Source organism: Sphaerodactylus townsendi, linkage group LG01 (genome assembly GCF_021028975.2).
Source record: "Sphaerodactylus townsendi isolate TG3544 linkage group LG01, MPM_Stown_v2.3, whole genome shotgun sequence".
NCBI lineage: Eukaryota > Metazoa > Chordata > Lepidosauria > Squamata > Sphaerodactylidae > Sphaerodactylus > Sphaerodactylus townsendi.
The window spans coordinates 82,657,383-82,673,947 of record NC_059425.1 but is presented as its reverse complement, the minus strand read 5'-3'; the positions used below and the strand labels follow the sequence as shown (position 1 = coordinate 82,673,947).

Here is a 16,565-nt window from a genome sequence, read left to right as displayed (position 1 = left end):
AGGGATAAGTTGCATATTAATGTGAGAACATCAGCAATTTCATGCTTTGGAGCTCTTTAAGAACTCTTGGATGAATGCACTAAATGGGCCAGGGGATTTGGTAGCATTTAGTTTTATCAATGGCTGCCAGAACTTCTTCCCTTTTTGTCTCCACCACTCAACTTCATGAAGTTCCTCAGATTCACTCCTCCTAAGAAGCCTCTGGGTTCAGGTGTGGCAGGAATTTTTTCTCACCTCCTCTTGGGTGGAAGACAGATGCAAAGAATTCATTCAGCTTCTCTTGCAATCTCCCTGTCATCTTTTAGCACACCTTTTGTTCCTTCATCATCTAACGGATCTTCACCGCTTCCCCTAGCTGGCTTCCCTGCTTTGATGTACTTTGAAGAACTGTTTGTTGCTAGTCTTGATGTTCGCAGCCATGCGCCGCTCATAATCCTTTTTTTTGCCTCCCCTTACAGCTAACTTTAAGCTTCTCTTTGCCACCATTTGTGTTCTCTCTGGTATTCTTTCATCAGTTGTTGGACTTCCATTTTCTAGCAAAGACATCTTTTTTTTTTCTAATAATTTCCCTCAACCCTCCCTTTGTTAAATCACCATGGTGGCTTTCTTTTTGACTGGGCGCCTGCTCTTTCCTAACTCATAAGGGAACACATTCCAGCTGAGCTTTTAAGATCTGTGTGTTTTAAATAACCTCCAAGCACCTTGGACATTTTTGACTCCTCTTGATTTTCCCTTTCAGCTTCCTGCGCACTATCCCCTCTTCATCTCTTGAGAAATTTCCCTTTCTTGGAAGGCAAATGTAACTACATTAGTAGTTGTCACTCTTTGTTCGCATGCAGAGATACTTGAATCTGACAGCATTGTGGTCGCTTGTTCCCTATCATCGGCTCACTAACAACACTGGACTTCCTCAAGCACCAGGCTGTCCTGGGTCCCACATAGAATTAGAGATCTTAGGATCACATCTCTCCCTGGTTGGTTCTACAACCATCTGCTCTAAGCCATGAAGTCATTTAGCATATCCAGGAATGTTCTCTCCTTACTATGACCTTGAACATGCATTTTTTCCAGTTTATGGGATAGTTAAAATCTACCATTACCAATGACATTTTTGCTTTTGTTGGCCTCTCTAATTTCTTTTTCCATCTCAGAACTCCTTCCTTGAAAGTGCTTTGGTCAGGGAGACGATAATATATTCCTAATGTTAAACTATAAGCTTCACCCCTGGTACCTCGATATCCACAGTGCTTCCTCTCTGTAGAGTGAATCAGGCTCCTGCATTGTCTATGTTATGTGACACTATGCCTTTGATGTAGAGAGGGCCACCCCACCCCCAATACGCTCTGTCCTATCCCTTTTCCTGTAGAGCCTGTAACCTGGGATAACAGCATCCCACTGGTTCTCCCTCATTCCAATTCACATGTCTCTGTGGATGCCCACTTATATCAATGTCCTCCTTCTTCAAAAACTCTTGTACTCCAGCGCCTCCCCCCATTTTAGGTCGAATGCTTCTACTTCATTAGCATAGAGACACTTGTAGTACTCTGGTCTCCTTGTCCCTAACCTGGGATTTATGTGTTTTGGCTCCCTCTAGCCTTTGTAGACACTATCGTCACTCTATCACATTGCTATGTTCCTCACTTGTATGTGGGAAGTTAGGATTTAAAAAAACCTCCTTCCTCTGTCTGCTTCCCCATGTTGACTCTGTATCTCTGAACCGAAGTCACCTCTAGCTCCCTGGGTCGGCTTTCCCCCAAGGATCAGTTTTAAAAGCTGTTCTGCCACCTTTTTTAATGTTGAGCGCCAGCAGCCTGGTTCCTCTCTCTTGGTTAAGATGAAGCTCCGTCCCTTTGTACAGGCCTCGCCTTATCCCAAAAGGTTCCCCAAGTTCCCTGACAAAGCTGAAACCCTCTGCCTTACACCTCACCTTCTCTCATCCACTCCATTGGAGACCCCTGTATCTCCTGGGCCAATTGCCTAGCTCAGCCTTCTGGCGCTATGGAACAGGTAGCATTCTTCAGGAGAATGCCACCTTGGGGGTCCTGGGATTTTAACCTTTTTCCTAGCAGCCTAAATTTCTGCCTCCTATGAACCCTCCTCCTTCGGCTACATTTCCCAATGTCATTGGTACCAATGTGGACCACAACTGCTGACTCCACCCCAGCACTGTCTAAGGATCAGTAGTGCTGATACAGACTAGGTTTCCCAGACCCCACCTGTCAATGGGGAATGCTTCACTTTGGGGGCCTTCCTACCCTCATCCCACACTGAGCTGCTCAGCTGACTTGTAGGGGGACTAGTCAGCAGCAAACTGAAGCCTAGACCTGTGTCTCTGCCAACTCAACCATATCATTTCTGGTGCAAGCTAGAAGAGACACTATCACAGTGGTGGCAAACCTATGGTACTCCAGATGTTCATGGACTACAATTCCCATCAGCCCCTGCCAGCATGGCTAATTGGTTCGCCACCGCAGCATTATCACATCACCAGGGATGTGCGAATGCTCTGATATTTGAGCAAATACTCTAGAGTAAACACAGATTCTACCATAGTGTTTTTGCATAAATGACAGAGCATCCCTGTTAGAACGTACATTTGCTGGAAGATTCCAGAAAACTTCAAAACAAGAATACACAAAAAAATGTCGATTAAAATGAGGACTGAAAGCTGGCAATGTAACAAAGCACTGCAACGGCCAATTTCTGGAGAAGATCAAAGCACAAGGTGGATAAACGAAAAGACTCTTGGCTGTGGTTAATAACTGGAAGTCTGAAAAGGGAAACTGAATCCCTGATTTTTGCTGCTGAAAAGCAAGCCATTAGAACAAATTCGATCAAGGCCAGAATTGAAAAATCCTTGGATGATGCAAAGTGCAGATTATCCAAGGAAGCTGATGAAACAGTAGATCATGTACTCTTCAGCTGCTACAAAAAAGATTACCCAATTTGTGACTTGAGTACTAAAAGCGAGAGGTAAAACAACTCCAGTGGCCAAGATGATCCACATTGGAATTTATGGCAAGAATTACAAACACATAAGAACAGCTAAAAACTGGTGGGAACATTTCATCCAGAGAAAGTAATGGAAAATGAGAAGGTCAAGATCCTGTGGGACATTTCGAATCCAAACGGACAAAGTGTTGGAAACACAGCATTACCAGACATCACTGCGTGATCAAGGACATGAAAGTGACCATTACACGTCGCAACATAGGCAAGTCCCCAGCTGACAGCAGGGTCATTGGAAAAAGAACATTGTGAAGGTCACCAGATACCACGCATTTGAAAAATTGAAGCTTCAGCTGCTCTATGGCACAAACCAGCTGAGGCTCGTCACAGTGCGGTAATCGGCACGCTGGGCACCAATATTCCGAAAACACTAGGGCCAGCTTCGCGCGATGGCGGCGGAAACAGCGACGGTCTCCTGAAGCAGCTGGCAGCCGGGCGCCAGCTGAGCCGCCTTGAGCCCAGCCGACCAAGTTTGTGCTCAGGCCCCGCCGCGCCGCCGAAGTTTCCAGATTTGGGATTCCCTGGCCCCGCGCCGCCTGCTGAAGCAGGCTGCCAAGCGAGGGCCAGGCGGCGTCCCCAGGCTCCTCGGGCGACGCCACTGGAGGCCCGGGAGAAGGTAGAGTGCCGGGTGGGGAGGCGATGAAGCTGCTGCCGCTCAGCCGGCAGCGTTGCCATCGCCGGGCGCTTCAAAAGAGCGCTGGGAAGCGCTCTGGGGAAACGCCGCCTTCAGTTTTTACCGTCTCCAGGCCGCCATGAATTGCCCGTGCAGAAACGGCCTAGGGCAGCATTTGAAACGTCTTCAAATTGACAAAATTAACATCTGTCAAATTCAGAAGGCAGCCCTGCTGGGATCCGCACAAATGCTATGCTGATACATTACAACTTCCTAGGCCTCTGGGTGAGGTTCAAATTGTGATGGCCAACAACCAGCTAAAGATCTGGCAGCTGTGAAATCTACCATAATAATAATAAACCCATAGCTCTTACAGAGTTGCATCCTTTAATGTCACCTTTCTCATCATTAAAATGAAGCTGTTCAGGTGTGCTGCTATTAAACAAAATATGGAAACAGTAACCCATACCTTTATTGTGACCTCTGACCTATTATCCTGTCCTTGGTGTCTTCTTTCTGTATTTGCAAATTCCTAAGGTTGACAACTCACAGCTCTGGGTTTTGTTTTATTTTTATTAAGCACTTTTTCTTGAGGCAACAAAGTAAATCCTGCAAATATGAAAAAGTTACTGGCAGCAAGATGTTTCTGATCCTCAAGGAGAAATTGCAAGAATTTATGCTATAAAGCATTTCCCCCCATCAGTTTTTTATCACATAGTTTTCACTATGTTTTTGTTTAAAGTGCTTCTCACCACTTGCTAATAATGTGCTACTAAGGTGAATGTATCTTTATTACAATCTCCAGAATTTTAAAGTACAGCGATATTTTACATTCACTAGCATGTACCATAGATTATTTGACTTCTTATACGTAATGTAAACTACTTGCAGCATTCTCATCTGAATTCATATTTCTATTTATTTCTGTTCTGGGAACACAGATGGCTGATTTTGTCCATTGTTAATTAAATAAGAAAAAATACATTTTGGAACCAGCAAAACAAGTCAGAAAATAATTTAATTTAAGCAGACAAAAAGGGTGATGTTTTAATTCATGATGAACTGGTAGGTGAATGAATACGTTTTAAGTATTTTTACAGAATCATTCTTGAATAATGCTTCTGTAAATTTACATACTATATGTAAATGTCTGTAAATTTCTGTAATGCTTCTGTAAATTTCTGTAAATTTACATAATTTACATGCTATAAATATTTCCATCTTGTCTAAACTAAATTGCTCATAAATTAGTGCCCATAATATCATACATGAACACAATTAGTAGCAGAAACACTAGTAGTCATTGTGCTATGATACTCTAACAGATTCATGCAGGAAGTGACCATATGCCACAAGTTGCCACAGGATTCTTTGCTTTTGCATTGATCGATTTAATGTGTCAGAAATGCTTGAAAAATAAAATCCAAACCATACCATGTGACTAGTTCTGCAAATCTAAGAAAGACACAAGCTTGTGGTTTGAACAGGAAGCCTCCTTGCAACATGCATGTGTGTTAAGTATATGTGTTAAGTTGCTCCTGACTCATGGTGACCCCTATGAAAGTGTCCTCCCAAATTTCTTTTCAATAGCCTTGCTCAGTTCTTACAAACTGAAGGTCATTGCTTCCTTTATAGAGTCAATTCATCTCATATTGGGTCTTTCACTTTTCCTGCTGCCTTCAAAATTTTCTAGCATTATTGTCTTTTCCAGTGATTCCTGTCTTCTCATAATGTGACCAAAGTATGATAGCCTCAGTTTAGTCATTTTTGCTTCTACGGACAGTTCAGGTTAGATTTGACCCCTTTTACTTGTTTTTTGGTGGTCCATGGTATCCATAGAACTCTCCAGCAAGACTGCATTTTGAAACTGAGATTTTCAAATGTAGTTTGTGATATCACATGAGGAAAATTCTGCTTCCTTAAAATAGGTAAAATTACATAGGACTTTCCCAAATTTGCAGGCCTGCCCAAAGTATATATATGAACTTCAATTTCCACTTCTCCAGTTTGCCTATAAAAAAATTGCTCAAGTGTAATTTCTGATGCTGTGGTCTTGAAATACTATTTCATCCTGATTATTATAATTAGGGAAGCTGCAATATGCAGATATTTGTGTCCTCATAGCCTTGCTGACATACTCCTTAAAACTGAAAAAAGGAAAAATAACATGTTCACGGATCACTAGGCAAAACAAATTTTATTCATTTTTTACATGGAAATCACTCATGGATTTGCTTCAAGCAGAGAAAACCTCTGTGGAAAATCTTCACCAAATGACAGACAGGAGAATCTCTGCAGCAGCACACAAAATGGTGGGCATAACTCTGAAATTGACCAGAGCTCCATTGGCCAGCAGATGGGAGAAAAGAGCCATTTTGGCTGGCAACACTTACTCTGTAATAACAAAAATGCCAAAACAGATCTTTTAAAAACATCTGCAGAATGTTTAATTTTTGCTGTTTGGAAAGGACCAAACAAAATTTATTTCAACCTATGCTTACATGAGTCAGAGCTCAGTGGCTCAGATTCATAAAACTTTGCATTCATTAGACTAGTTTAATATTCAGCAGGGAGAAATGGAGGAATGCTACAAGGAGAGGTGTCAAATATAATCCAGTCAAAAGAGAATAATCAGTTTTTCCAGTCTAGATACAAGAAATTTCCAACCAACTATGGCAGTCAGGTTGTTGTTCAGCATTCCCCCTCTTTTCTTGCATATATCCAATGTTCATATGTCTCCAACCTCCCCACCCACCCACACACACACTCTTTTTTACCTTTTGTTTTGTGGGCCGGGGCTTCCACTTGCCCCTTTTCATTCCAATTCCTCTTCAATTCCTCTTCAATTATGTCCTGAACTAGTTCTCCGTTTCTTAGGATGTGCCTGTCATAATTGATCATTTCTCCTTTACATTTTGCAGTCCCATCCTCCATCCCAACCTGCTCTCCAGTCCTATCAATATTCATGGCTTTCCCTTACTGTCTGATTCACTTTGAATGTTCTTCTGAAGTCCTACATTTCAAATGCCTATTTCCTTTCTTCCATTATTGTCCCTGCTTCACATGCAACTAGAGCTGCTTTCTCCGCTGTGTTGCTTCCAGGTACTCTTGCAATTGCTCTCTGTGTGTCCAGCTCCACACCCCAGGGAGTTAATTCTCTTTCATTTTTAGCCTGTAATTCTGAAAAACTGAAGTAATTATATTACTGTGTTCTGCAGCTTTCTTTCCATGCTTAGATTATATGGTATTAGTGCCATATGATCAACAAAGGATAAACCATTTATTTCCTTCCCATTTACTTTAATGAGTAGGCGATTATTTGTTTTATTTTACTTATTACATCATTTATGAATATATTAATCATGTACAGGGAAAAGTGGGAACTCTTGATAAATTCCTTTGCAAATCTTGGCTTTTTATCCAGTATTATATGCTATAATTATGATTTCTAGATTGTATGTACTTTATATCTTATTCTTGTGTCTTCTGTTAGAGAGGGGATAATCTGTTCCAGTGAAGGATGTCAAAAGGCTTTTTATGGATCAGAAAATATATCAGTGCTCATCCCAATTCCTAATCTTCCTACTGTCAATATTCAGATAGCAAATCATTAAAAAAAACTTCATATGGATTTCCACCTGGTTTCATAGCTCTGAATTTGTATTATTTTATTTCTGAAGTGAAGTTCTTCATCACTCCATTATAGTTGCCCAGTAGTGTGTGCCATTTGAAGCAGCTTTTTCAGTTCATTTGTGTAGCTTTCTCCCCTGCATTACTGATGTGCACATGATCATGGATAAAAAAATGCAATGTGCAATATTGATATCATATACAGTGGAGTCAAGATATTTCACTGCTCTAGGTCAGGCAGTGGTGGGGTAGGTGTGGAAGTCCACATTCATGCCTCGTCACCAGATGAAAGAAGATGAGCCCCATCAACATTACTAGTATGTCTGGATCTTGGGCAGCAGTGAGGCATCTCCCACATCTGCCCCACTGCCAGATTGCAGACTATAGGTCCTGGTGTCTGTCCCCGCTGCGGAGATCATCTTGCATCCAGCTAGCATCGTGGGAGCAGTTGGAGCTGTAGACTCCCTCCACACCTCTACCTTTATCAAAATGTAGCACTCAGGCCCCTTCCGCACATGCAGAATAATCACTTTCAATCCACTTTCACAGTTGTTTGCAAGTGGATTTTGCTATTCCAGACAGGAAAATCCAGCTGCAGTGTATTGAAAGGGGATTGAAAATGCATTATTCAGCATATGCAGAAGGGGCCTCAGAGAGGCTGTTTAAACTGGCTAGGTTTTGAACAGGTCCTGCAAAATGTAGTAGTTCTTAATTTAATGAACAGTCAGCTTGCTGAATTCACTGCCACAGGATGTAGTAATGGCCTCTAATTTAGGTAGTATTAGAAGGTGACTTGACAAACGGCAGAAGGACTGTTCCATTAATGGCCATTAGCAATGATGATAAAAGGGTCACTCCATATCTAGAGCACGTAAACATCTGAATCATACTATGACACAGCCTGGATTATGTGCTTTACTTGTAGGAATTCTGGAGGAATCAGGTTGGATATAAGATGTGGGACTAGATAGGGTTAATTCAGCACTTTCTGGCTTTGAGTTTTTATGTAAAACTAGTGGGGCCCGGCTACGCATTACTGTGGTTTATTGTGGTGAAATGGGAAAGGAACAGTAGCAGCAAATCAATTGCAGAGACCAGAAGTACGTGCTCATGGAAACACGCAGGCTGATACTGTGCGATGTCATTGATGTGTGTGACCACATCCTCCCCCACTTCTCTTCCCTTGCATGGCACCCCTCCCCCTACCTACCTCCCCTTTCCCTTTGCTAGAGTGGGTGGTTCATAGCCACATGCTATGCCCCCTCCCTCCCCCTTGCATGCAACCCCTCACTCTCTCCCCTCCCTAACTTCTGTTCCCTTGCATTGCCTCCCCCTCCGTCCCTTCCCTCTCCCACTCTCTCTTCCCTTGCATGCCACCCCTCCCCCTCCCTCTCTTCCATCTACCTCTGCTAGGGTGAGTGCGTCATATCCAGATGCTGGGCCCACTCCCTCCCCTCCCTTGCATGCCACCCCTCACTCTCTGTCGCCTCCCTCACTTCTCTTCCCTTGCATGCCTCCCCCTCCATCCCTTTCCTCTCCGCTGAATGTGTATGAGAGTAGGTGTGTTGTGTGGTAGTAGTGGGTGAGGCACAGAGAGTGAAAGGTACCTGCGTGTGAGGGGGGGAACCCCACCTGACATCTCACATGGCAACGTGTGTATGTATTTCAAGTCCACTCGAGTTATTGGCTATGTACTGTTTTCACTGCTCATATCTGGCCATCTGAGCGACCATTCTAAGGGCACGACCATTCTAAAGGTGACAGTTACACACAGGCAGCTTCATGGCCTGGTGCGCCAAGAAAAAGATGTTTTACCTGGCTCAGCTGTGTTGTCTGACAGCGGGAGGTACGTAAGAACACAGTCGGGGGAATGAGTAAGTGTCTGTGAAATTTTCAGAGCGTTTCGGCCAGCAGGTGCGGGGTTATTCTCAAAGCAACAAACGCATGATTCCATTTTTATATATATAGATAGATATGTTTCTTAATCAGTAAAGTATAATTATTTATTACTTATTTACTTCATTTATACCCCACTTTTCTCCTTATGAGAATCTAGAGTGGCTACATTGTTCTCATCTTATTTTATTCTCCCAGCAACTCCCATGGCAGAGTGGGGATTTGAACCTGGGACTCACAATTTGTAGTCTAACATTCCAACCTCTGTTCTACACTCTAATCTCTGAGGGGCTCAGAGATGAAACGTAAGACAGATTGACATTTTCTGTCATAAGATATGAGTCAGTTATTCTTTTTGTCAAAATCCATTACGTTTTTCTTGGATTCTAACTGTCCCATAAATTCTGAGATAACTTGCCGCCTGCCACCCACATTTAAACAACTCAAGCGGCAGTTTATTGCTTTGCCAGAGATGTAAGAATGAGGCAGTGAGCCAATGTGCAGGGTATATCTGCTTCCTTAAAATCATACTTCTGTGAAAAAATAAAGACTACTGAAAATCTATAACAGCAATAGTGTCCTAGTTATAAGGAAATTGTTACAGCTCTTGTCATTTTCTTTTTTTTCATTGGAAATGGAAGGTGGCAGCCATTTGGTATTCCTTCTGTTCCTTCTCCTTAGCTTAGTGCTTTGTTTGTTTGTCTTTTCATTTGCGTTCTATGGCTTTAGGTGACAAAAGGTTTTATTAGGCTATACTATTATGAGCAAAACTCAACAAAATGGGATTGCAATCTATTAACGTTTGCATCACTTTTCCTGCATAATATATATAATGATTCTCATTCAGTTTTTCTAATTATTTGTTCAATAACAATTATGTTAGATGAATCAGGTGACCTAAGAATCTCTGCGGGGTGGGGAGTATCTCATATGTAGTTGTTCAAACATTTTATTGACTCTAGACAGTAGCATTACAGATTAGCTTCCTGGGTTAACTAAACCTATTGAATGGTAATTCAAGTTTTCTGTATTCAACAAGCTTACTTGATGTTACATCTCATTGAAATCAAAAGGCCTTATTCATAATTAACTTTGGTCAGGCTCTCCTCTCTATCATTAAAATGGCAATGGTCATAAATCCAAGTGTTGTGAAGGTGTGATGAGCATAAATTTCACTAATGTTCTTATGATGCAATATCTCTTTCAGAATAATTCTGCAACTAATTCTTACTTCTTATACAACCATTTGTCCAATGTGGTTTATCAAACTCTGTGAGGGGTCTGATTGATCATGAGCTTACCTGTTTAGGTGTGAAACACAGGAGGAAATTTATTTCACAGTAGACAAGTCTGCATGCCAGGTCTTCAGCCAAACCCTGCCTTCCTTGCCTGCTTACAAACACATACCTTATCATGTTGATCTAAGAGATGGTGGTTGTGATATTGTTCTTTCCTGTTTGCTGCTCTGCAAAGCACAGTGTTAATGGATGATACAGCTCTCCTTCTAGAATGGATATTGCCCACTTTAAAAAAATCAAGTATAGATAACCTTGTATGGTAACCATTACCAAGAGGGACAGCTAGTTATTGTTAGGAATTTTTTAAAAAAACCTATAAATATTGGAGGCTGTATTGACTGAGAGCATCTTCTTAAAGGGGGCTGCTTCCTTATGACCTGCTTATCTTTGGATAAGATATTTGAAATAATATAATTGCTCTCCTTTAATTATCTGTGGTACCAATAACGGATTATATGATTTCATGTTGAATTAGTTATGTTAAGAATGCATATAATCATGTTAGAATAAACAACAAAATGGAAGCACACATTTTCTAATAGTATTACTTGTGTACTAAACAAACCAAAAACGTTGAGGTGTACCTCTCACCAGGAATTAAATGGCCTTATACAAGAAAGCTAACTAGATGCTTAGGGCGTCTTAAGTGCACTCTTGAATCTGAACCAAATCTGACAAGAATAAAATTGGGGTGTTTTTTTTTAATTTAGGCACATTTTTAATCTGTGAAACAAGACATCTGTTGAATCATCTATTCTGAGTTTTATGCAAGATATTTAAGAGCTTGGAATTATAGATACCATCTCTTTAATCAAAATATAAGTTTGGAAAGAAATAATTATAATAATATCTAAGACGATAAAGTGTGGAAAACATATACAATGTTCTTCCCTGGTGCCCTTCGTGACCTTTGTTCTGCCCTCGCCCTCACCCCCCCCAGTGCCTCTGTTGGAGGTGCCCTGTTCTCGGTTGGGACAGAAAGGTTGAGACACATGCCAGTCTTAACAGTTCTAATAAAAGCTTTATTAACAGAGGAAGACAAGCCTCTAACTCCACCCTGGCTCTGACTAAGGGGGTTACTTGCTTGACTTCTGATGGTGGGAGCTTCAAAACTGTGTCCTTTTCTGGCTTCTTTCAGTTGGAACACTGTCTCTTGCTTCCTCACGGCTCTGCTGGTCTTGGTCTTTCCTCTGGAAGTTTTACCTTTATCCATTAATTATACTTAACTATTCTTACTGTACTACTCTTAATTACTATCTATCACTATTACATAACATCAACTATGCTAACTATAAGCTTCTAACTAACAATCTTGATTGCCGAATTCAAACTGCTTGTGGTTCACCAAAGTTCAATGTTCAGGATCTCTGAAGAGTCTGTCTCTTCAGCCGTTGGGAAACCATGGGCTGGATGAGAAAAACTCATGTCTCTTTGGTAGGCAGACTTGTGCCAATGCAACAAGTACTGAGTTCCAGTATTCCCTCTGGAAAGTTCAAGAGGTGGCAGAGGTTGATCCCAGTCCTCTATGTCTTGGGTTAACTCTCTCTGCAAACACTTTTAATGGATAACAACTGGTGTAGTGACTAACCTCATTTGTTTGTTTCTGAGAGAGGATATTTTCCTTTTTAGTTCAGAACATTCTCTTTGCAATTTCTTCAGCTGAGATCCATTTCTAAGTGGCTCTTCTTTAACTTCTATCAAATGAAGCCTTTTTAGGTAGCTTTCCAGTCTTCTTTACACTTTTTAACTTTGTTTTTCTCAGTTCCTCAGCTTCAATGCTAGAATTGATGAGCAGGTCTCTAAAATCAATATAAAAGCTATCAATAGCTTTCCTGCATATTTTCATCTTTACTTCCTGTTTGTGTTGACCTGTTATTTGCTCAAACTCGTCCAGAACAATATTCAATTCTGTGACATGTCTGGAAAGCCTCCCAGGGTGCCAACTGTTTACTATGAGATCATCTTCTGGATCTGTGATGTTTTCTATCTCCTTTCCTGGTGCACATCTCTCCTCTTGCTGCACAGAGGATGTAACAATCAACTTAGGCATCAAATCATCTATCTCAGGTTCTGATTCAGTACCATCTCTTCTCACTCACCTAGATTTTACAGCGAGTTTTTGCTTTTCTGTACATGACTTCATTTTTCTGCCCTGCTGATGGTCACAGGAGCATCAGGTACACTGTTATCAGATGAATTACTGATGGATTCATCATGTTCTAAATACTGGGTTTTTTTCATCTTCATAAACTGACATAGCAGTACTATGTAAGGGTGCATCAAACCTCTCATCACACCTTTCTCCTAGTTCACTCCCCAAAACTTTCAGGTGCTGTAATGCCCATAACGTGGTTGTTTGGCAACTTGCTTCTTGGCTCTTGAAAGGGTAGGGATGCAGTCCAGTTACCTAGTTGGTCTTGGGTTCATTTCCTTTCCATAATGGACAAAAAGTGTTTGTCTTCTTTAGACAATGCTGGCTGGTTGTTGTGTGATGTTGTTTTAAACATTGGTGCTGCAGAGTTTTCTGTTTTCTGTTGCCCTATCCGGGTGTGATTTGGACAGTCTGGCATCTGAGAGGGATGTTCATTCTGCATGAAGCTCATACAGAAGGTATGTGTGTGTGAAGGAATTCTCTTTCAGTTCGGGCAGACTGGGCCTAGGATAGTCCAACCTAGTTCCAACTTCTGGGCAATCGGTGACCCTGAAGGACCTTTCACTTGCTCTTCAACTGCAAATAAATCTGGGCAATCTGAACCAATGAGTAGGAGAATCTTGGCATTCACTTCAAGTTCTGGTGTTTCATCTGCTATGGGCTTTAGATGCTCATGATGCATTGCAATGGTTCTAGTAGGAATCTGCTTGTCGTCTTTGGGGATGTGCTGGCATTCGAGAAGTGCAGGCAATTTAAACTGCTTTGTGCCATTAATGGCTTGCAGAACGAATCCTGAGGCTGTCCTGCCTGCCATGGCCTTGTCCCCACTGCACGTAGTCATGATATATTCTATTTCTTTGCACTGTATGTCAAACAGTTCAAAAAACTCTGGAGTTGCCAACGAAGTGTCACTTTGTGCATCTAACACCACGTACACATGTTTGGCTTGACTAGGTGAGTCTTCTGGAAACACATCTGAAAGGCAAATTGGATGGCAGGTGCGAACCTTCTTTGCTCCATCACACAGGGTGTGCACATTGCTGAAGCAGCTTTGGTGACTTTGTGTTGTGATGGTTCTGCAGAAGTTTTTTCTGCCTTTTTAGGCTCTTTATGGGGTGACTGTACAGGAAAAGGACGGTGTAGTGCTGAGCAATGTTTTTCACTGGAACATTCTTGACATTTTACCTTTACTCTGCAATCTTTATGCATATGATTTTTGAAGGAACAGCATTTGAAGCAAAAAATTCTGCTCTTTCACATAGGATAGATGTTCTTCATAAGGTTTTTCCCTGAACTCTTTGCAGTTGCTAAGGTCATGCTGCTTGTTGTGTACTGATCACATCAATTCTGTTGGTTTTCTGGTGCGTTGTTTATCTGAGTTTACTTTAGTCTCTGTCTTTTTGACCACAGCCAACGGTTTGCTTTTAGGTTCTTTGAGCATCTTCCTCTCTTCTTTGTCCTATCCCAAGGAATGAGGGCAGTGGGCCCAAAGTTTTCCTTGCTTCATCCCTAGTGTTAATTAATGCCAGGTCCATCAATAATAAGATCGCAATGCTATGAGACTATCTCGGAGCCCAACAGATGGACCTGGCCTGCATCACTGAAACCTGGGTTTGTGATGGTGAGAAAGTTACATTGGGTGAGGTCTCGCCACCAGGTTTTGTGTGTGTCCACCAGTCAAGAACACAGGGTTGGGGGGCGGGGGGGGGGGGGGGGATGCTAGTCCAGGATTCAATTAGGGTTATGAGTATTAAGTGTGTCAGCCTAGAGTGGGATACTGTGGAGAAGCTGGCTGTCTTCCTGTTGTACCGGTTGCCTAGCGTACCAGGAGATGGCCTGCCATGGCTGCTGGAGGCGGTGGCTAATTGGGCGTTGCGGTTCCCCAGACTTATTGTCCTGGGGGATTTTAATGTCCATGTGGACTCCGTCTCTTGTTCAGTGGCTATGAATCTAGTGTCATCCATGGCGACGCTAGTCCTCTTAACCAACTCAGGTCCCTCTCATGAGGCTGGTCACACTTTGGATTTAGTCTTTGGGTCAGCTGTTGATATGGACGTATCCTCTGTTGACAGAGTGCCATGGTCTGACCATTATGCCCTGGAAATCCAGATGGCTCTGCTGCTTCAACCCTGTCTAGAGTAGCAGTGGCGTAGTGGTTAAGAGCAGGTGCATTCTAATCTAAAGGAACCAGGTTTGACTTCCTGTTCTACCGCTTGAGCTGTAGAGGCTTATCTGGGGAATTTAGATTAGCCTGTGCACTCCCACACACACCAGCTGGGTGACCTTGGGCTAGTCACACTTCTTCAGAGCTCTCTCAGCCCCACCTACCTCACAGGGCGTTTTTTGTGAGGGGGAAAGGAAAAGGAGATTATAAGCCCCTTTGAGTCTCCTGCAGGAGAGAAAGGGGGGATATAAATCCAAACTCTTCTTCTTCTTCTAGGCGACGGGCTGATCTTGCCTACCCATGGAGACTTATGGATTCTGTTTGCTTCCTGAATGCTCTGTGGGATCCTGAGCCCGCTGGCACCCTTGATGACCAAGTATAAGACTGGAATTCCAGGCTTTCTGATGCTATCAAGGTGATTGCTTCCTGGCGTCCTCTGTGTCCCTGCTCTCGGCTGGCTCCTTGGTATACTGAGGAGCTACGCCGTATGAAGTGGGAGCTCAGACATCTACAATGAGTGTGGAGGAAGTTTCGTGATGAGGCCATGCGTACATCTTATAGGACGTTTATGAAGGCATATGAGGTGGCGACAAAGAGGGCGAAGAGGGAAAAAGTAGTGCCAGCATTTCCACAATATAAACCACCTCATTAAGGGGCAGTAGTTAAGAACAGGCAAATTTTGTCATCATCAGCTTGGTGTTCTGTGTATTAAACTTCAGCTGACTCACCCTCATCCTATCTATTACTAACATTAAGCAATCATTCACTCATTCCCATCTGCTGAAGAAGGGAATACAAAATGCTGGTTACCCTTGTTGATGATGCTATACTCTGGCCTCTTAAATCCAGCAGTTTCAAGTAAATATTAAGTACTGGAGAATAGATGGAGTCTTGCAGAATGATTTCCATTTGGAAGTTCAGAATATCAGCATCACATTCTGAAACTAGTCTACTGTGTATAGAACCAGAATCTCTGCCGAGGTTCTGATCTACCCACACACAGACAGGCCTCGCCCTGAAAAATAACCCAGGTTATCATGATCAATGATATCAAAAATGGCTGAGAGAGCCAGGGGAATCAACAAGACTTTGAAGCTGTCCTAAATGAAACAAATTGCGTTTTCTGAACAAAGTGCTATAAAATCATTTTCTTTTTGAATAGTATGTACACATATGCACCCCCCATGTGGTGAAACAAGAACTTTCTGACACTAAATCATCCAGAGCCTTAAATCAGTAATTTTACATATATTACCATGTGAAAAATGTCTGTCACTCCTAAGATCCTGAGGCTAAAAGCTGAGCTTCTACATTCGTTTCTGTCTTGTAAAGGCCTGCCCCAGAAAAAAAAGATGGGTGAAGAAGAGATAAAAAAGTTCTGAACATGGACACTCTTCAGTATTTCTTATTTGCAGTTATTTCTATCTTGACATTCCTTGCATAAACACATGATATGGATACATCAGTAACACAAATGTGACCAATAATCTAAATGCACCAAGCACCTTGGAGAAATGAACACTTTTTATTTTTAATGTGTCCTTAAATTGTCTCTACTAATTATGAGAACAACAGCAAACTCTTTGTTCAGTGTACTGTGAAATGAAGTTTGATACTCTGGTAACGTGAAATAGAATTAGTGAACTTGTTGGAGCAAAACCTCACATCGCACACATTTTGTGAGAACATGACCCACAGCTTGTGCTTTCAACACCAGTCTTATGCTGCTCAGATGAATCCTGGAATGAGGCTTTACCTCCTGTTTCTGCATGCCGGAATTAGGCCACAGAAGATTGCACTGAG

General features: G+C 42.1%; 1 pseudogene; it reads right to left on the bottom strand.

The window, feature by feature from the left end:
• Positions 1–12,003: 12,003 nt before the first annotated feature.
• LOC125437514 lies at positions 12,004–13,412 on the bottom strand (annotated as a pseudogene).
• Between the last annotated feature and the right edge of the window lie 3,153 nt (positions 13,413–16,565).